Genomic DNA, 20,778 nt, shown 5'->3' on the forward strand with positions numbered 1-20,778 from the left:
TGTGTCTTCAACCCCTTTGCAATATTTCTTTTGTGAGTTGGGTAGACATCAGGCATTTACATGTCCAGGAATGAATCCCCTGTTTACTCCCTCTTATTCCCAGTGCTTTTCCATCAAGTGTACCAGGAGCAAGTATCCAGCAGGGTGGACTGAGGTTGACTTTCTGAGTCTGCAGTGTCTCTTGGCTAACATGGCAACAAGACCAAATGTTATTTGACTTTAATGATAGGTGACAGCAAAACAGAAGAGAAAAGGGAATGGAAGCTGATCAAAGTTCATAAAGACATGAACTTCCTTGGCTCTTTTTTTTTTTTTTTTTTCCCCAGCCAGACCTTTCTGGAGTTCTGTCTCTTTGACCCTGCTGTGCTGGAGTTGCCCAGCAGTGCTGCTGGGCTGGATTGTGGGGGCTCTGAGCAAGTGTGTGCAGAGCACTGCAGCAAGCAGGAAAAGGGTTGCTTGGCATTACTGGCTTCTTCTCTGTGTAAGTGCAGGCACTCTCTGTGTTCAGGGAGGTGAGCTGTGAGAGAGCAGTGATGTGCCTGCAGCTTCTCACTGTGCCTTGTTGGATCCTTTCCTGTTTGCTCTTTGATCTTATTTCACACTGAGTACCAGGCAGCATGACTGCAGTGTGATGCTCTGGCTGCAGACCGCATTATCTTGTTGAAAAATGAATTGCCTCAGAGCCTTCAGTCGATCTCCTGAGCTATTTCCTGTTACAATTAGGAAAGCTGAGATTTCCATGTGATTTTGAAGCTCAGAGTTCTGATGTACAGTGAAATCCTGTCTCTGTGTTCATTCATTATTGCTTCTGATCTCTTCTTTTCTCTTCCATTATCTCAAATGCTTTTGGAAACTTCATTTTCAATGTACTGTATCGTCTCACTTGAGTTCCCTTCCGTGGGCATCACAGTTCACTAGGAAATGCAATGCTGGTTTGAAATGTTTGCAGACAAGATAGGGAAAAATACATCTGTAAGTTATTAGGGGCAAGAGTAATGTCTTTTACCTTAGGAGCTTACAGATGTTTTTTGCCTTTTCATCTGCCAAATACTTACACTTTCCAGCACTGTCTGCATCTGGAGGTTGTGTCTGGGCAGGGAATTATGTTGGACATGTAGTCTGGGTGAAGCTGCCTTGGGCATTTCCTGAGTGCTCTGGCTCTGTGGCTCAGCCCTTCTGCAGATTTGTATTTGTTTTAGCATTTCACCTCTGGTCACTCTGAACTGATTCTGTAGTGGGAGATGTTGGTATTTTATTTTGTAACAGTTCATCCTGACATGAATTGCAGGTTTCCATAAGAACCTGGGCTGTCATCTTCCCTTGGTACCTGAACACCTCCTTCCCCTAGCATGACAGCCTGTGCTTGTGACACATCTGTCTTTGCACAATGGTGGCAACAATTGGGTTTTTCCAGTGAGTTTCTGATCAGACCTTGCTGGAGATTAAGCAAGTTAAATCCAATTTTTTCGTTGACCAGACCATTGCCCTCTATAAAGGATCTTTAAACAAAACACCCTTTTTTCATTGTGGTAGAGTTGTCCCATTTGTGAGGTGTTGTGTGTGGAGGTCAAATCTTTGGTTAACGCTTCATTTCTGTGGCCTTTTGTAAATTGTGCCCATTCCATTCCTACCACGTTCCTGGCAGAAAGGGAGGAGAGATGCCATAACACAAGTAATGCCCTCATTTTTCCAGCTTCCCTGTGATACATGATTGCCACTTGCTTTTGCAGTTTTTGGCAGAACTAGTCTTTCATTCCAACCCCTAAAAGCATTGCATTTGTGTTGGTTTTAATTGTAAGGTGAAGGAGCTGCTTTCTAGAGTTGCCAAACACCTGGGAATTTCATTTGAAATGGCAAGTGTTTGGTGCTTCTAAAACCAAGTTTACTGTGGAAGGAAGCACTAGGAGGAGGAGCCTTTTGTATTTTCATTTCTCTCCCTCTGCCTTGCAGGCACCTATGTCCAGTGGTGCTTTCCATGAGCACAGTTGGTGCCATACTGCAGTCACTGGGTTTCCAGCCCCATCATTGGGCTGTTCCACTCTCTCCATGGTTAGAAGGTGTTTCCTTCTTGCAGCTTAAACCTATGGACAACCTATACCTGCTGCCAACGTCATCAAGGAAGAAAGTCAAAATGCAAAGGCTGTATTTTAATTAGGCTACAATCAACTTACTAAGTCACTCATGGCAGAGCCACTCTTTCTGGCCCTCAGCACACTCTGTAAGATACCTGGCTTTCTGCATCTTGAGGTTCTCTTTGCAGCTGCAATCCTTAGACACTGGGGTTCCAGAGGGCCAGGCAGTCTTTTGAGGAAGAAGCCAGTACACTTATACATTGAGTGGATATTTTTTGTGTTGGTGTCTTGTTATCCAGATAGTGGAAGCATCACTAAGAATCTCTTGAGGTCTCAAGTGTTTCCTTAACTCTTGTGCTTAACCTTAACAGGGAAACATGTTCATTTTACTTAAATAATTAGTGTAAAAATGGATCTGTCTGATATATTTCCAGCAGCTGATGAGACCAGAAAGTTTGGGATATTGGGATATTCCTGCTGGGAAGGGGACAAGAGCCAACAGTACCTGTGTGCTCTGGATGTGGAGAGCTCCACAGTCCTCTAAGTGGCTTTAGAAAGGTTAACGGAGAAGGTGCCAGCAGATGGCACTCATGAATACACAACGTTGTCTCGGGGTTTGAAGGGCTCCAATCACTTCTGGCATGTGTAGCAGGACTGCATAATAGGGCAGCATTCACCTGCTGTAGGGCAGGTGGCCAGTGCTACAGTAAGCAGAGTCTGGGGCTGGTAGGACCCTGTTTCCATTCAGAGCAGCTCATCTTTCTAGGCCTGGTGGGTACAAGGGCACTGAAGAGATGTAGTGATGCAGCCCTGCTAGTTCAATGATGACACCAAAATTGGGTGTATTTTGACAACAGGATGGCCTACACATGGCACCAGGCATGTTGGCACCCAGGCATGTTCCTGCCCAGTGCCCCTCTCCTGAGACAGACAGTTCAGCTGCTGTCTGGTGCAAGAAGTGGCCAGAATTGGGGCTTCATGCTGCTGGCATTTGTTCCTGATGGGGTAAGCAGTGACATTGAGCTTTCATTAGAAGACAAAAAGGGCACACCAGGACATTTGAGTGCACATTTTCAGTCAGTGAAAGCAATGTATGGGCTCTGTTTCTGAGCCAGAAGAGCAGACTGTTCCTGGTCCATGGGACTTGTCAGTCCAGCAAAGATTAGTGAGGCAAAAGTAAAGGCTGTAAAGCTCCTCCTGCCCAGCACTGGTGAGAGAAGGTGATAAGGGATTCATTGTACAACCAGGAGATAATTGGCAGCAGTAGTATGAAGCAATGCCAGTCTTTTTGCCATAGCAATTGTCCAGACATTTTGTTCACAGCTGTGATTCACCTTGCTGTGCAATCTGTTCTGGACCATGCAGTATTTCAAAAAGAGCATGGCTGCCACACAAAATCATGTGGGATCGCCCAAGACTGTGTGCAGGACTGAGTGTGAAAATCCATTTTGCTGGTGCAGAGCTTGGGGAGGGCAGGTGGTAAAGGGACTGGACCTCCAAAGGGCGAGTCAGCCTCCTCCTCCCTCACTACAGACACTAAGGCTGTACAGTCACATCTCCGTGGAGCAGAAGGAGCTGGGTTTCATGTGCCTCAGCCTGACCTGACAGATCAGATCTCTTAGGGGACGTGGAGCCCATGTCTCATGTGATGACAAGCTTGAAGGAGCAAGGGTGGGTCTCTGTGGTGACCTCTGTGTGGAGAAGTGAACAGAGAGATTTTGGCTTTGCTGAAATGCATAATGTATGTCTTACGTTCTTCTGTGCCTCATACTGCAAGCCAGGCTTGGAGTGTCTGCCCTGTGCACAGGGAGGATGGGATGAGGCTGTCTGCTGGCAGCCCTGACTGTAGCTTGACCTGTAGGTGTCAGCTCCAAGGGGACACTGTGGTCAGTGTGACTGGGCTTGGCTAAGATGGACCCTTGGGAGCTTTAGTCCAAATCAACAGAAGCTGAAATATTGGTGATGGGTAAGCCCATCCTGTCCAGCAATATGTCTCTACTGGCCAGCTTTGAGTCTGTGGCCATGTGTCATTTTGCCCTGTAAATAGTGAGTGTGCCCTGGAGTTGCCCAACCCCACGTTACTCCTGGAGCTCTGTCCCAGGGAGCTGCTCTGTTCAGAAATCACTCCTTACCTGCACAGCCCTCTGAGATGTAAAAAAGCATGTGCCAGAAGGATGGTGTTTCTCTTCCTCTGGTGATGAGGAATTTATCTGGCATTTTCCTCCTTTGCCTTGTTGAGACTTTCTGAACTTCTGGGATTTCCTCCCCTCAGCACGGGACAGCAGCTGCTCCCACTGGGGCAAGCACCACTCTCCTCCTGGAGCAGTGGCTCTCCCCTGAGTTATGCAAGATAATTGGGCTGTTCCCCTAGTGTGGAACCAATGGCTGTGCAAGGCCACTAACAAAAAGGAGTCAGGGTAGCAACAGGATTAAAAATATGTATGAGCAAACATCTTGTTTAAACTGGAAGGATGCACTGAAGTGTGAGAGTCTGGGTCCTGCAGAAAGCCAGAGGCAGAGTGGATTGGCATTCAGACTGGCAGCTGCACAGTAAAACCACACTGGTAGCACAGGAAAGGGAGGGCAGGAGCCCAGTCTTACTTACACTGGGGTAAGCTGGAGTAATGTCATGGAATCACCTATTACATTTGGCTACATCTGGAGTTCAGTGTGGATACAGGGATCAGGAGAGCAGGTGGGTTACACCAAATCCAGCACTGGCCTCTGGCTCTGTTCCTCTCTGACATTGGCCTCCATATGGGATGGGACCTGTCATTGAAAAGATTGTATGGAATCATTACCTGCTCCATACAACACTGGGAGGTGAGTGCTCAGTGTGATGCCCCATCCTGGTGTGCTCCATGGGGCACTGGCAGAAGCTAAATGTCCCTGTCAGTGGAAGTGTCACAGTGACACAGAGGTAGAGTGGGTGCTCCAGTGGAACATGCTGCTTTTTCCTTCATTAAAAAAAATTAAGATATTTAATTTTAATTTCTGTTTTAAGGGTGATTGTTCTTGGCTGGATTGGGTCCCTATAAAACTTCACAAAGTCATTTCAGGTAGTTGAAAGTTGTCAATGCACCCCAGTCATTTTCCTCTCATTCAGTGAAGGATTTTTTTGGGAGGAAGGTTTATGACATATCTTTGCTTTGAAGAGCTTGGACTGGCAGGGAGACTTACCAGCTGACTGCAAAGGCACTTCCATGACAAAGAAGGTTGTCTTAGTACTTTGGCTGAAGAGATGAAGGCTTGATGTGAGATCTCTTACAAGAGGAAATTAACTTGCTCATGGAAAGAAGATGGTTTCTCTGTTTATATGCTGAGTTTACCAGGGATCATAGATCTCTGAGCTTTGAATTTTATGGATATCAAAAGAAGGAAATATCTCATGGAACATGGAGGTTAGCAGAATAGTTGGGCAACCATGCAGGGTTTGTAGCCTTTGTGATGCATGAGAGCAGCCAGACACTATCACTGGGACAGGGATTCTCTGAGCCCATGGGAGCTTATTGGATTCCCAGATATCAGCAGGTCTGGAGTGGGAGGGGAATCTGACCTGGCACTGCAGAGCAGAACAAGTCCAAAGCTTCAATCAGTCTCTGTCTCCAGTGGCATTGATGGTACCTGTGTATCTTAGTAATCAGACCTTCCAGCCCCATCTCATATATTAGCAATTGCAATAGAAATAATAATTGGAGTCAGTCCCTTGCATTTAACATTTTAATGTCAGCTGAGGATTTCTTCCTGATCCCAGCTCTTGATTAGGTGGCATCTTTGAGCACCAGATTAATGAGACTGACTGTATTCTCCACACACCTGGCTTTCACAGTCAGAGGTAAGGGTTGAAATATACTTTATACACTTTACTCAAGCTGGCCAAAATCTCATACTTACAATTCTTGAAATATTTTTTCTTACTATGTTTGATTTTGATCCATACTGGATGGAGAATAAAACTTTCACAGATTTTCCATGATTTGTGTTTTTCTACCCTGTGGATGTGTGCTGAAATTGGGACTTCCTTGAGCTTCTTAAAGAAGCTGAAAGTGTTTTGAAAAGATGTCCAACAGGTCTTGCCTTCTCCTATAGACTTTTATGCGGCCAGGGTCTCAGAAACATATCCTTCCTTAATCTTTGGGTTCAAAACTCTTCTACTGTTCAGGTAAGATTTGTCAAACCTGTGTTCTTTTGTACACTGAAATGCATAATTCAAGAATCATGAGAAGAAAAAACCACTTTTTGTCAGAAAACTCGTGCTGCACTGCTTTCTGGACTCTGAAATTATGATAAAGGGATTATTTCTGGGATAGTGGCCTTCTGTCTTCAAACTAATATTTGGTTCCATCTATGCTATATCAAAGCAGACTGTAGCTGGCCCAATGACATGGAATATAAATCTGTGGAATTAACTTCTCCTTGGTGTTTGTACCTGCACACATGCTTAGCCTTTACTATTGCTTTTGGAGTTCCCTTTGTGGCCAAACAAAACCAAGGCTTTGGAGACAAACAGAAATACTGCTTGAACAAATCTTGCACATTTTACTGGCCGTGTCCTGATGTAAAGTGAACTGCAAGTATGTGCAGGGGAGAAAGGGAAGAAAGGTGCTGGAGGGTTCACAGTGAGGAGAAGAAGGAACTATTCTTCTCTAAAGAAGTGCACTGAGGTGATGTGTACTTGTAAGTTTGCTTTTTGGCAAATTCTTCATTTATTGCCATGATGTGATCAGTATTGCTAAGTCAATAGTCCTTCCTCTGGGCCAGCTTTCTGAAATGCTGTTTGAAGTGTCTCAGTCATGTTTCAGAGGAATCTTTCTCTTCAGCTGTTGCAAATTGTTCATATCACAAAGACAGTCTCAGTTCTGCTGCTGTAGCTGGTATTGGGCACACTGAAGGAGAGAGGGGCACTTCAGCCACTGCAGTTGGTGCCTGTGTGCTGCAGCAGAGAGCCTAGAATCTTTAATCCAATATCAACCACTTTGCCTGGTCAGCAGCTGGAGAGTTTCTTGCATTTTAATTTTCCAGGTCACAACCCCAATAAGCTTGGGAAGGGTATTCTCTAAGTCAAGACAGGCATTCTGTATCATGCTTTTTCTAATTGTAAGGCTTCAATCTTTCAGGCTGGTGTGGAAGTGCACAGACAGCCCTTGTCTCTGGTCTTCTAGTGCTGGGAGAGCACTGCCCTGAGCCAGCCTGGTAGTAAACTCTAACTTGTCATGGGATGTTATCCAGGCAATGAAGCCTTCCTTTGTTGAAAGGGAACCACATAAAGACCTTTTTCTTCTTCAGGCCCTGTGGGCTGATGTTATCCTGATGCCTATGGTACCTTTGCATTGCAGCATGCTGGGAACCCACATTCTCCAGCCCTCACAAGCCACAGTGCAGAGCTCTGTGTTTGCACCTTTGTCATTATTCACCCATGACACCATGGAGCTGTGAAATCAGAGTTCATACTGATCTAGTGAGGTTAATGCTCAGATTCACAACATTTGTTGTGGGAACAGTGCATTTTCAAGGGAGAGCTGAATGAGCAGGAGGAGGCACATGGACATAAGGATCCACTTTCATGTGTGGAAGGAGAAGGAACCACTAGAGATGAAAGCAGCCTCAGGTGTCTCATCTTCTTTGAATGATTAACCCAGACCCTCCCCTGTGATACCATAGCTGAAAGTCTAGGGTCTGTGAAGTGTGCAGATCTTTATGAGTTTGTCTGTGCTACATGCCAGCCAGAGGTAACTCAGCCTAGGCTTGGAGTCTTTCTGACTGGATCATTATGGGATGATGAATTGAAAATAGAGTCTTTCCTCTTCAGCTTTTTGGTTTCTGGGTATGAGTCTATATCTCCACCCTGTTTTGTAGTGCCTTGCTGCTTCCTTCACAGGTTGGCTCCCTTCCTGTTCCCATGGAGCCTGTCTCAGGGCTCATAGGGAAATCATGGACTTCAGTGGCATCAGACTTTTCTGCTTTCACCAGAATACCCTGAAGGCAGCAGGAGATGAGGTATGCCAAAGTTTTCCTAGCAGCTGCTCAGCAGTGCTTCCCTTCCACAGCAAACAGCACTCCTAGTGTCTTCAGGCCAGAATCATCCCCATGTGAAATCTTCTGGTGATGGAGTGCAAAAAAGAGGTCTGAATCCCTTCCTAAGTCCTTTCTGCTCCTGAAGCATAACTGCATTCAGTTGAAAAGAGCTAGAGAGCAAGATTTTTTTTATTGCAAACATGTCTGGCCAAGAAACAGGCATTTAAAAAAGATTCAATAGTGGTCCAGTGTAAAAACTGTTAATTCCATTTCATTTTCTAACAGCCTTATTTGCTTGAATCAGTTAATTTTCATACCTTTCTTTTGGATGTTAACCTCATGTGGTTTTGGTCTGGGATGTTGAGATGCTCTGGACAGTCACAGGTTAAATACTGGCTTTCATATTCAGCATTTCTAAAACTCTAGAATGCCAGGTACCATCAATGGTTTACCCTTTTCAAGTCTGTACATCAAGGTGGGAGCTCAGCAGGTCTCCCACTGACAAAGGTGAGCTCAGCTATCAAGAGCTGAGGCCTGTGCAGGCAGGGCAGCTTCACACTTGCTCCACCTCAGTGCTTCATTAATTATCTTAATGATTACATTGAGGTGAATGTAAATTAAAACCCCGGATACAGACACTACCACAGTATGCTTAAGCCTGAACTGCCACTGTGTGGCAGCCTGTAAAATGGGGACATTTTACCTCTTGAGCCTCTCTATTTTGATATCTCTTGGCAGACACAAAAATTGGTATAATTCCTGCTCACAATTAGCTGGGGAGAAAATGGAGAATGACTTGTGTAAAAATCTAGTATGTTGGCAAGTGCTTTTCATATTAAAACAAAGATAAACAGCCTGGAGAATGGTTTTTCTATGTCTCATCCACCTCTAGACATTTTGCAAGCTGAAAAGAGAGGCACGGTGATGTGTGGCTGTTCCAATGAAGAATCATTGTTGAATGACTCTTTTTGGAGAAGATAAATTTGCTGCACTTGCCCATCTTGGTGTGGTGGTTTTACTTGCAGATTGTGTCTTTAAAGTGTACTGCACCATAGTCATGTGTAGATGTTCCTACAGGCGAAAGGATCTGTCACCTCTGCTGAGATTTTCTAGTGTAGGGGATTGAGCATGGTCATGTACTGGGAAACCTGGTGTTTATGCTGGGCTGTGATAGCTTGCCCACACTCCTCTGGGTGAAGAATCTCATTATCTGGTGCCAGGAAGGACTGGAAACCATTCTGTGCTGTTTGGATGGATAGGGTGGATCTTGGCTTTCTCAGTGCTGAGAGCAGACTGAATTCAGCATCTTGAGCAGATAAAATTCAGCAGGCAGGTGGGTCATCTTTGCTTGTGTTCAGTCAAACAGGATGTTCCCCATGAAGGAGCATGGTTGATGTTTAAGTGCAAGCCAGACAGGATTGGACTTGACAGGGATTCTCCTGAAAAATTCTGGATCCCACTGGTGTTCTGCAGGAAGCTGTGATGTGTTCTGTTTATAAGCTGTGTTAAGGTAGGGCTTGATGCATTCAAGCTGTTAGTCCTGCTACTCCTGTTGGAAGCTGATTTAAATTGCAATTCACAAAACAAAAAGGGGGCTGGGAGTGACACTGGGGATCCATGGGAGGCAAAGCTATTGTAAGCTGCCACTGAGCTGCTGCCCAGCCTGAGCTGCTCTTTGCCTCAGTTTCCCCTCTGCCAAAACTGGAGGAGCAATGCTGTGGGAAGAATCACTAAAGACAGCTCAGGTAGGACTGCAGAGCACAGATATGAGCAGTATCAGCTGCTATTGGTTCCCTCTGTCAAAACCCTCTTCCAGGTTGGGGATCTCCTTGCAGACATTCTTGTCCTTTCTGAGAGAGGCAGGATTTGTGAACCTGATGCTTACTTGTACTTATGTGTAATCAACTGTGTCTTTGTCTTAGCTTTGAATTTTATATCACACACCTCCCCAGAGTAGGAGAGCACTACATTCAGTTTTACTAGCTCCTGGAGGTGGATTATATCCCACTTGATTGTTTACAACAGTTGAAGATTCAACACAATTTTAATGAGGTATAGCAGTAGTATATTAAGAAATGTATCTATAAAATGCAGTCTTTAGTAGTTGATTGGTATTTAATTGACATATGTTAATAGTCCTATTAGATCTCAGTTAAATCTACAGTTGAAGCACCAATTTTTAATAGGGAAATCATAGTTTGAAATAAAAATACATACTATAAGTACAGCAGCTTTTAGTATAAAAACTTTATTACTAAATAAAGTGTTAAGTGTATTAATAAAGTCTTATACTGACTTTAGCAAGTGTTTACACTTAGCGGATATTTTTAAAACAGATTAAAATTGCATAAAAGACACATTCTGTCAATTACTGCTGGAAGATTCATAATGACTTATCTATGGAGGTAATTTCTGTCTCCTCTTAGGAAATATTCAGACTTCATCATTTTACAGGAAAGTTATTTTAAAAAGTATGTTATTCAACATGAAGGTGGGCATTCTCCAGGAACTTGGTCCCAGGGATCAGTAGTTTGCAACTGAGCTTCTCCAAGCTATGGTGTTATTGCCATCCACAAAGGTTTCAGACTGCAGCACCTCAATCCACTGTTACTGCAGCCACAGGAGGTACCTCGGAGGTCTGAGAACAGGGTGAATGGAATCCATGTTTCACAAGGACATGGTGAAGGACAAAGAGTTTCCTAGGTTGAGAAGATCCCAGGGGAAAACAGGGTGTTTGGTGCCTTGCATGATCCCACAGGTTCAGTTTTTAGGGGACATCTTGCACCTGAGCCAAGAAGGGATCCTCAGGACAGCAGAGTCATGCATGAAATCTCTTTGAATGAGCTGCATTTCTGTAAGTCTGTGCCCTGCCCTGAGCAAGATTGCAGGACAGGAGTGGGAAGTATTCTAACCATTCACAGAAGCTACCTGCAAATGGGGTTAGCTAAGGCACAGAGTCTCTCGGTGCCTTACCTCCAACAGGCAGCACGTGCGTGAGAGCGGCAGCGCTGTGGGAAGGCCTGTATGTGCCAGCCTCACTGTGACACTTGTCCTGTTCCCACGTGAGCCCTGGGCACTTCCACTGCTCAGCAACTTGAATCGTTCCCAGGCAGCACCTGTGTGTCCTCCTTGCTCCGTCCTTGCCTGGATCTCAGCGTTCCCCAGCGGAGCAGTTGGGACCCCTGGCTGCTGGCAGGCTGCCTGCCTGTTCCCATCGCTACGTGTCGGTAGGTGGTTCCTGTCTAATGAAGCTCCCTTCCAAGGGAGGCTGTTGACGTGCTCCAGCACTGCCAGATGGTCCCCTTACCTCTTCTTCTCTCACACTCCCTTGGAAACATTAATGATCCCTAAACCTCTCTGATGGAGGGGCTCCTTTTTGTGACAACCTCATTACGTGGTTATCAGAAGCTGCCACTATCCAGGTTGTCAGGACAACCAGCTTCATTCAGAGCCGCTGGGAAAGGTCTGAACCTCAGGCAAATAACCATCCCCAGCTCCCAGCAGATGCTCACCCACAGCCAATCACTGGGTGCTGGGGAGCCATGACATCATGGGCCAAGCAGGCCTCCAAATTTAATTGTTAGCTTTCAGTGTCCCTCCGTGTCCCCTCCCCCCAGTGCTCTCCACATCAGCCCCCAGCACAGTTAATCAAGTGCTGCTGTTGTGCCATTTCAGACGCCCCTGGAGCTGCCAGGTCTCAGCAGGGCTGGCAGAGGGGCTCCCACAGTCCCCCATGTAATGCAGCCTCGGGGACCCTGGGGCCAAGTGCTGATGCCTCAGCAACCTGACATGGGGGAAAACTGCAGGGACTGTAATACCCACAGCTCTTAGGGGACAGAATAGCTTGCTTCTTACTGGGGTTTTGTTGATAGGAATGGATTGATGATCAGTGTTAATTTTATCTGTCAGATGAGCTCTCTGGCAGCTACCACTGAGTGTGGGAGGTTATTGGATCCTTAACGGGATAACCTCTTCCCATGAAAACCTACTGACATCCCATCAGCAGTCACACTTACTGCTCAGGCTGCGTTGTGTTTGCCAGCAAGGTGTGATAGATGTGGCAGGACCAGTTCCGCTCTAGATGAAGGCTGTGTCCACCTTCCTGCCCTGCTGAAGCAGAGGGGTTTACTCTGTGCCCTTGTGCCTTCACCTAGGGCATGTCTGAGCTGCCTCTGGAACCATGTATCCCATTAAGGTTACATCCTACATAGCATTGAATAAGGCTTCCTGCAGATGTGTATCTGCAGAGCTTTCTCGAATTCCTGCCCTGCTTGAGTGCATTCCCTGTTGAAAGCAGGATCAGGCAGCTCTTTGAAAGGATTCCTCTTTTTGCTCAAGGACTTTTTTGACTCACTGGCCATCCCAGCTAAGTGTACCTTTCATTTCTGAAAATCTGGTGCTTGGTGTCCTTTGCTGAGACATTCAGCCTTGCACACCCCTCTGGCACAGGTAGGGCTGCTGGTCAGGCAGTGCAAGTCTGCAGCTCTGCAGTCAGTTTGGGAGGTTCTATCTGATTATATTTAAGAGGTGAGGTTACCTGGCACTGAGCTTTTGAAGCCCTCAGGCATGTTTTGTAGGCTACAAGAAGGCTATTTGTTGCTCAGAGCTAAAATTTGTTTCTCTTGCTTTGCTAGGTGTTGGCTACCTGGCCCTGAATTTCCATGGGGTTGCATCTCCAGGAAGGAGTTGCCCTTGGGCCACTCCTGTCTGGGAACAGTCCAAGGAAGGGCTGGAAAGCTTGTGCACAGCCCATCACAGAGACACTCCAGCACAGATGGTTGTGATACAAGCAATCCTGCCTATTTTAGTACACAAGAAAGGAGCTGTTGGGGTTGGTGATGCACATGGTCCAGCCAGATCCTTCCTCCTGTTTCTCAGATACCTAAAGCATTGGGCATTGGGGCTCAAATTAGGGCAGCTTCCAAAGTTATTTTTGTAGGATGAGATTCTTGCTCAGATACCAGATGGCTCCTGAAAAAACAGGGTTTGGGCAGGCCCTGTGGGTCTTGGAGGCTGGGCCTCATGGGTGGGCGTGTGGACTTAAAGCATTTCTGACTCCCTGGGACATGCATGTGACAGTCACACGGAACTGACATCTAGCAGGGAGTGGCCTGCTTTCCTATGCCCTGTGAGGACAAAGCCATCACCATGGCCATGTCTGGGCCAGATCAGGCCCTGCCACACTATGCAGGTTTGGTCCAGCCCAGCCCATCCCAGGTGGACCCATGGAGCAAGTCCAGCTTGCACTGCTGAGCCCACCACTCTGGACTGTGTAGGTGCCTTGACCATGCAGTCACTCATTTTTTCTTTTTTTCCCTTCTCCCAGCAATGTGCTTGAGCAGTGTGCCCATTGTCAGCACATGCAGCTGCTTATAGCGTGCAGCAGATCCCTCCAGTTCCAGCAGGGTCAGCCTCATTACAGCTGGCATGAGGAGCAAGGGAGCTCTGTGGTTTGGGCAGTTTCCCCTTTGTGGCCTTTGCTTTTGCTGCCACTCTTTTCTCCATTGCCAGGAAGGCATGGGAAATGCATGCAAAGTCAGTTTTCTATCAGGTGTGGGACAGCCGGTTTCCATTTAACAGCTTAAAGATAGCTGGAGAACCCTAGAAGGCTGAAATGCACAGGTTCAGAGGCTTTGTGGTCTCCCAAGGCCAACCTGAAAGACATGGACATTTAAAAACTGTAATTTTCAGGCAAAACTCCACTGTGCACAGTTAAGGCTGGCAAAGTTTCTTTGGCTCCCAGGAGAGTTGTAGCTTTGGACAGGGCTGAGCGTAAGAGATCTGATCTGCTTTTTTACTGCATGCAGTCACAGAGTCAAGTTTCTGTTCTTTCACAGGGAAAGGAAACTGAAACTCTTCCTTCATCTGCTGTTGCCCAGCCTTTGGCAAAGTCAGATGAGAGCCTGACCCGGGCTTGGTGCTTCAGAGAGGTTGCAGTTTCCTTATGGTGCTCCTTGAGCAGTTCTGCTAAAAGTTTATGCTTAAACTAGATTTTAGTTGGACTTTTTAAAAGGAATGGAAGTGATTCACTCACAGATTCAGTCCTAACAAGTGTAGTTGCCTGATTTCATGGTCTATCTGCAGCTTTTTCTTGAGCTGCCTCCCTCTTTTGGAAGCCTTTTGCACTTCCCATGGCTCGTGGTACTCCAGGGTGTGGGGCTGGTAAATGACCCACCAGTCTTTCCAAAGCCATCGGGACTGATTTTTACTCTGATGGTGGTTGGGCACTGCTGGTCCCCCATCTGCTCAGTCCTTCCCAGCTCTGGGCTCTTGTAAACAGCAGTTTGCAGCAGGCAGTGTGGTTTGCAGGGCTGGGTGAGCCTGCAGGGGCCCTGACAGCTCCTTCAGCTGCGTTCCCTTCCTCGCTGCAGTCACGGGACATTCCTCCAAAAGCTTTACATGGACTTTGACGGGAGAAGAGCCGAAGGCCAAAACCTGCACTCTCTGCTAACTAACCCGCTTTGGCTCAACAAGAAAGAGTGTGTCCTCTGCAGGAGGTACCCCATGGCTTGTCCCAGCCCTCTTGGATGCACACAGTGCTGCCACTGGACACTGACACTGTCACATAGACACTACCTGCAGCAGAAAATGGAAATCCTGTTCGTCCGTTGTTGAGAGACAGCAGATTTTTACAATTCCTGCTTACCTTAGAGGATCCTGAAAGTCATCTATCCACAGGAATAATTTTCTGTGGGAGTGCAAAGAACACTGACAATTTGCTCTGTGGCTTGACTGTAATCACTGCAGAACCAGCCAGCTAAGTGACAGATTTGACTCACACTGGGGAAGAAAACTTTGGTGAGAATTCGTCTTACAGCAGGAGGGGATGGTAATGATTCAGTCAGGGCTGTTTGTCACGTCAGCTTGGACTGGGTGACTCAGTGAATTTTTGCTTCTGGAGAACCGGTCCTTTGAGCAAGCTGTAAGGCAGCAGCCTGATCACTCGTGGTCAGAGAAGATCACATGTCGTGTGGTGGGGCTGCGATGATTTGTTATCTCCTCTTGGATACATGTGGCCTGCCTTACCTTTGGCAATAGCAGCCAGCAGAAGGTAACTCTTCATTGCTTACCCTTGGCTGCTCCATAATGTGTTATTACACATACTCTGCATCTCCATCAGGAAAAAATCCCCAAGAAATCAAACAAAAAAATGGTCAAAGGTACACTGCTTTGGTATGTAACAGCACAGCCCTTTCCCTTGGTGGCATTTGGAGCTGGTAGAGGTTCCTGCCAGCCCTGGGACCGGGCACAGCCCCAAGCTCAGAGCGTGGCTGGTGCTCCCAGCCCCAGCACTGCTCCGTGCCCAGGGACCTGTGGGCTCTGCTGCAGAGATTGTAAAATTGGTCATGTTTATCTGCACGTTTTTTTTCCTGGAAATACTGTAAACATGAGATCATCCTCATCAAAGCTGGGTCTGTTTCTACTTTTGATACCTTTCATGGAGGAGCTGAATTCGTGGTTCAGAAGGAGCAGAAACACCACACGTTGCCTAGGGAAGCATAATTCTAAAAGAATGAAGGAGAATGGAAAGCACAGACCGTGAATAAGATTTTTCTTCTGGTGCGTTGGGGGATGTTTTTAAGGAAGTGCCCTTTCTGCCGCAGGAGTGGCCGGAGCTGGTTGCTCCAGCCTCACTCGCGCGGGGCTTCTCCCTCATTTGGATGCGGACGGGAGAAGCGCACGGGCTGTCACACGCAGACGTCATCCGGGGGAGCCCCGAATTTCACGGTGCATTTCCAGTTCCAGGCGGACGAAGACCAGGGAGCGCGATGACGCCTTCCAGGACCCCTTTCACCCCGGGCCGGCGCCGGTCCCGCCTCCCAGGTTTCCGCACACCTCCGGGGGGGCACCCGGGGAAGCGGCTCGGAGGGCGCGCACCCCCCCGCGCCGCGCTCTCCGTGCGCGCTGCCTTGAAACACGAGATTTGCCCCCAGCCCCAGCCCCGGCCCGTGTGTCGTCACCGGCCGCCCGCCGCGCCCATTGGCTGCGCCAGCGCCGCTGCGGCGGCCCCGCGACGCGCGGGGCGGGCGGGCGCGCGCGCGGCGATTGGCGGCGCGGGGGGACGGGCCGCGCCCGGGGGGCGCGCGGCGGCGGCGGCGGGGGACGGGCGGGGCGGCGATGAGCGGCGGCGGCTCCAGGTAACCCCGCTCGGGCGGCGGCGAGCACCGCGGCTCCAGGTAACCCCGGCCGCGCAGCAATGAGCGACCGCAGATCCAGGTAACCGCGGCCGGGGCGGTTCCAGATAACCCCGGCCGGGCCCTGCGGCCGCCGGCGAAGCGCGGTGCCCGTGGCCGCGTCTGCGGCGCCCCGTCTCCTCCCGACGGTGGGAGGATGACGCCGCGGGCAGGGTCGGGGTGCGCCGGTGCCGGGGTTGTTTCTGCGTCTCCGGGGTGCCGCTGCCGTCAGTGACACGTGTGTTGCCGGGCAGGCGGCGGTGGCCGGAGCCCGGTGTCCAGCGGGAAGGGCTCCCGGAGCCGCAGCGCCGCAGCTGAAGTTGTGTCAGCGCCGGCACCGGCCATTAGCGCGGCCGCGGTGCGTGTGTTCCCTATCTCCCAACAATGCCGCCTCTGGGCTGCGCTTCTGCAGAGGAGTGAGAAATTCTGGGCTATAAATAACCCCGCCTTTTTTTTTCTTTTTTTTTTTTTCATTTTTTTTATAAACTCGTTATTGGTAGCGCACATCCGATTGACCTTGGCACCTGCCAAGTTTTCCCCGCGATCCGTTCAGGGAAGGGTGGTCTCTCTGTGCGTGCATGGTGGTGCCTGATGCCACACTGGAGCTGGTCCCTGTGCTGGGCTGTCCCTTTGTCCCAGACTTGCACACCAGCCAGCCGAGGAAGTGCTCCAGCGTGATGTCTGGCCGCTCCAAGCTTCCCTCCTCCGGCGGGGGGTGCGCTCGGCACGAGTGGCCCCTTTTGCTGGTCATTGAGGCAGTTTTCAGATCCACTTTTCACCGATGCCAGAAAACGAGCCATGTTTAAACACGGCGAGGTATTTAACGTGGAAGGCCGAGGGAATTCAGGCAAGAGAAGCCATGGCTTCAAAGGGAGCAGCATCTGAAAGAGATGGTGGGCCCAGGCTGCGAAGAGCGGGGATGTTCGGGGCCCTGCAGCCCGAGGGGTGTTGAGGGGCTGGATTTTGCCTCTCCGTGTGCGGGGTGGGCACAGCGTGTGCCGGGAGCGAGCAGCCGGGGTGCCTGTGCAGAGGCTTTGGCAAACCCCTTCAGAGCTCCGTGCCGCCGGTGCCCCACCTGCCCGGCTCCGACCCGGCGCCGGGGCTGCCCGAGAGGGGACGCTGCTTTCCCTCGTCTCGCTGGGCACGGCCGGGGATGCCTGCAGGCGAACCGGAGGCCGGAGATCAGCGTGGGCTTTGCCGAGCGACCCTCGGGCTGACACGCACCTCCTCGGGGAGGAGGACGGGCTGTCGGGAGGGCCGGAGCCGGGTGCTGCTGCCTGCCCGAGAGAGGGGTGATGAGTTCGGCTTCCCTGGCTCCTCTGCTGTGAATCCACCTTCTCTGTGGCTGTCAGGCGAGGAGGAGGGGCTCGGGCACAGCAGGAGGACGCTGTGCCGGGGAAGTGGAAGTGTGGCCGGCACATGGCTGCAGAGGAGCCTTGGCCTTCCAGTCACAGGTTACCCAACGATGTGAGCAGAATGCTGAGTAACTGCTGAGTGAATTAGGGGTCAGGGGTAATGGGTTGTAGGTCTGGGACGCGGACTGGTGGGTTGCTCGGGGCAGGTTATGTGCACAGAGGGGAAGGATTGCCCTGAGCCGGCTGTTCTCTGGTGCGCATAGGCTGGTGAGGGAGGGTGATGCTTGTGGCTGTATGGAGCAGCATGGGTGGGAGCTGGATTCCTTGAGTGTGGAACTAGTCAGAGGTGCAGGGGCTGGGGCTGGGGCTGGGGGCTGGCTGGCTTCAAAGGTGGAGGGCTGCAAGCAGCTGCCTCTGTGCTACAGAGGAGGTTGTACTCTGAACCAAGATGTGCATGGATGGCATTTCTTCACTGAGTGACTCTGGATAACTAAAAGTAAGTCTCAGGAGCTCCTGTTACAGGATTAAGTTTCAGACCTCATGGGCCACCATTTGCAGCAGCAACAGTTTGGGAGACAGCTGTGGCAGAATGCTGCAGGAGGCAATACCCAGGGTGAGCTGCTTTGGTTGTCACAGGCCCTGGGCTTGAACCTTATTCACCTCAGGGCTCTAACACAAGTGTCTGGCTTTTTGTAGGGACTGATGGGGGCTTTGTGCCCTCTACACTAACGGGCCAGTGAGCCTGTGTAGGAGGGTTTCCCAGAAGTTCAAGAGCATTTTATTGCTGATTACAGGGAAGAGAACTTTACTTTTCCACATAGACTGTCGACAGGACAACTCCTCTGTAAGGATTTGACCAAAACTCAGAAAACATGTGGAAGTTGGAGTCCAGATTGTCCTGTGTGTCTTGAGCTGACTCACAAAGTCTGGAAAAACAAAATTGGGCACAAGAGGTTATCTTCCTCCAATTCTCTTTATTTCTTTGCAGGTTTTGTACATACAATTACAGGGGTAGATCAGACACATTCAACTCTGCAACACATTGTTGGCCATAGCAAATCCAGCTCTTATGTTAGCCATCTCCTGGCCTGCCAGCATTTGCTCCTAGAGGAGATCTAGTTTGTGGGAATAGTCCCATTTTCAGTTCCTGTTCCCTTTGCCTGAAGCTTTCTTCTCTTTTTCTTTTAATACTTTAATTGTGACTGTGGATCCAAGTGTCCCTGGAGCTGCCTGTGATCTGGGATCAAAACCAGCTGGGAATCTGAAGGTCTTTCAGATCTGCCTACAGCTTCTCCTTCATTTTAGCCATGCCTGCACAGAACCAGTTGCAGGGGTGATGTTGCCAGATTTGGCTTCTGCTGCCTCTCTGGTTGGACTCCCTGTGACTTTGGGACATTAACAGTGCTGTCACTTTGTGCTTCTCTAGTTTGAGTACTGATTTCTGTTCTTGCTGTGCTACACAGTAGGCAGGCGGAAGCCTACTGTGATCTTCCTCTTTCATTACATTCCTTAGTTCATGTCAAAGGTGCTTGAAGCTTTTCTCCAAGAACTTAATGGGGAGGGCAGCAATAGAAAGGAGAGAGAAGAACATGAATTAACTTTCACCTGCAGAAATAATCTTTTTTATTCACTAATGCTGTTTTGTGTTTAGCAAGCAATTTCTCCCTGTAGCTCTATTTTGCCTTTCACCTTTCAGACACAAATAATTGAGCTTGTAGATCTTCCTTTTTTTGGCTTTGATTTTCCTGTTACTTGAAGAATAGCATTAGGCTGAGTGGTAATTAGAAGGTTTCACTGGGCTGGGGTCAGCACAGCTAGAGACACTGATGTGAATGTCTTATCTCAGACCTGCTGTCGCTGGTTGTCTTCTGCTCCTAGCAGTAATTTTATAATGGAAAAATATGACAAAAGTGTGTGGTTTGCTAGTGGATAGTGTCAGTGCTTGGAGTTCTAGAGATTGTTTCCAGGTGAACATAAGCAACTGTGGCTTGTATGCAGTGAACAGCAAGTGTGTAACTGTGCTTTGTTGGAGATAGCCAAAGGACTTCTGATTTTGGGTGTTCAATTGCACTGCTCCAATTTAGCTCTGACAGCACATTGTATAAGTTGGCTTCCTAGGTTTTCTGAGACAGGGAACTGGGCTGCAAGGTGGCACTCACTGCCTCAGGTGGTATGGGATGTGGCAGGTTGGGTGCACCTTGCTCTGGGCAACCACCATGGCATCTGCCCCGCTGATAGGCATCCAGGAAGCCTGTGATGTTGTTGCTGCAGTCTCATGTCCCCCTTTTCTGGAGCTCTTGATCCCAGGAAGCCCTGGGCAGGGGACAGACAGGCCTACAAGCGTCCAGGTTGTTGGCTTCTGGGTTAGGAGGATCTTTGTGTCAGCATATGGCACCAGCCCTACCTGCAAGTCTGGCTCCTGGAGCACTGGGCTAGGTGCACCTCCAGGTACTCTGATGTCCTGTCTTGTATCATTCCTTCCAGAGGCAGACTTGGAAATCATGTCCCTCTTAAAGAGGGGGGCATGTCCTGCTTGGTTAGGAACCTCTGCTACGAGTGTTGCTTTGTTTTGTTCTAAAGGCTTACTGTTATGGCTGTGTGCATCAAGTGTTCTAGGGTAAAATAGTGTTATATATTGTGTGCTCATTTCCCAACATTAGTTTTATTGTCAGTTGCTTATCTAGGAGTGTACCAACACATGTGACTGAGTCTTGAGTGATGCAGAGCAAAGCACATGTCTGCCCTGGAGTCTTTGCTGCCAGTTCCACAGTCAGAATAGTATTTAGTGCCTCCATGTGCTGGGTTTGGGGCTCAGTGTGGTGCTCTGATACAGCACAGTAAGGGTCAAAGTTGGGGAATGACAAAGGTAGGGTTGGATAGATAGATAAGGTTTGCTCTGTTCTGGTCATATGTACTGTCATTGCCATCAGAAGCAAAAGGCAGTTTGGATCCAAAACATACTCAAAGAATCTTTGGGCAATTTCATATTTGTTTATTGTCCCGGTAGCAAAAGTCTGCTTTCTCAGGGAATGGAAGCAAAGATTTGGATGTGGTCCTTTGACTTCTGAAAGTGACACCTGGCTTGTGGACCACTGAGCTTTGTGCTGTGGTCCAGCTTGCTCCTAATGCATGTGCTTCACTTTGCCACAACTCAGGGTACTG

At 48.8% G+C, this 20,778-nt stretch overlaps 1 protein-coding gene across 9 annotated transcripts in view; it reads left to right on the plus strand.

The window, feature by feature from the left end:
- Positions 1 to 20,778, plus strand: part of PAK3 (p21 (RAC1) activated kinase 3) — a 126,073-nt gene that overhangs the window by 39,332 nt on the left and 65,963 nt on the right. For 3 of the 9 annotated variants that reach the window (XR_013340794.1, XM_077786556.1, XM_021547846.2), the window contains exon 1: positions 16,174 to 16,304. The exons of 3 other annotated variants lie outside the window; for them this stretch is intronic. The gene's annotated coding sequence lies outside the window, so the exon portion shown is untranslated. Of the gene's footprint in view, positions 1 to 15,792; positions 15,912 to 16,155; positions 16,305 to 20,778 lie in introns of those variants that run through there. 3 more of the 9 variants (XM_021547852.2, XM_021547848.2, XM_021547851.2) reach the window with 3 other exon arrangements.

Source organism: Lonchura striata, chromosome 14 (assembly GCF_046129695.1).
Source record: "Lonchura striata isolate bLonStr1 chromosome 14, bLonStr1.mat, whole genome shotgun sequence".
Taxonomy (NCBI): domain Eukaryota; kingdom Metazoa; phylum Chordata; class Aves; order Passeriformes; family Estrildidae; genus Lonchura; species Lonchura striata.